The following is an 828-nucleotide window of genomic DNA, read 5'->3' as shown; positions in this document are numbered from 1 at the left end:
GGGTTACGAAGCAGACGCCAGGGGCCAGACGCCAGGGACCCCGGCGTCTGCTTCGTAACCCAGACGCCAGGGACCTTGGCGTCACCAGAAAAGGTCAGAAACGAAATTTTTTTCGGAACGAGGTCAAATCGGGATTTAGTTTGTCTTAAGGGTCAGAACAGTAATTTTGTCCGTAAAAGGACATGTAGTTATAGTCCGGGGGACAGCGCTTGCAATTGCATGACTAGTTGTCGCCCTCTCTCTTATTGTCGCCCCTAGTTACAACTAAGTTGGAAGACACCAAGTTACTACCATGATAGAAGACATGCGGTTGCATGAGTTTAGTTGGACATGTAGCTGGCAACCTTTCTCTCGCTGTCGCCCCCTCCGACAAAACGAAGGTTCCCCCGTTGCGGCCAAGTTAGAAGACATGTACTTGCGTGCCTAGTATTGGGACATGCAACTGGGCCCCATGTCTCTCAACGCCGCCCCCTCGGACAAAACAAAGCCCCTCCTAAGTTACGACCAATCTAGAAGACATCCAGTTGCATGCCTAGTGTGGTACATGCAAGTGGACCCCATCTCTCTCAGTGTCGGCCCCTCCGACAAAACAAAGGTACCCCCTCCCCTAGTTGCGACCATGCTTGAAGACATGTTGTTGTGTGCCTGGTGTGGAGCATGCAATCGGGCCCATCTCTCTCGACACCGCCCCATCCGTCAAAAGAAAGGTCCCCCCAAGTTGCGACCAAGTTAGAAGACATGTTGTTGCGTACCTAGTGTGGGACATGCAACTAGCCCCCATCTTTCTCGACGTCGCCCCCTCCCACAAAACAAAGCCCCCCTCCCTAG

The sequence above is a fragment of the Triticum dicoccoides genome, chromosome 6A, assembly GCF_002162155.2.
Source record: "Triticum dicoccoides isolate Atlit2015 ecotype Zavitan chromosome 6A, WEW_v2.0, whole genome shotgun sequence".
NCBI lineage: Eukaryota > Viridiplantae > Streptophyta > Magnoliopsida > Poales > Poaceae > Triticum > Triticum dicoccoides.
Note: the sequence above shows the minus strand (reverse complement) of the source record.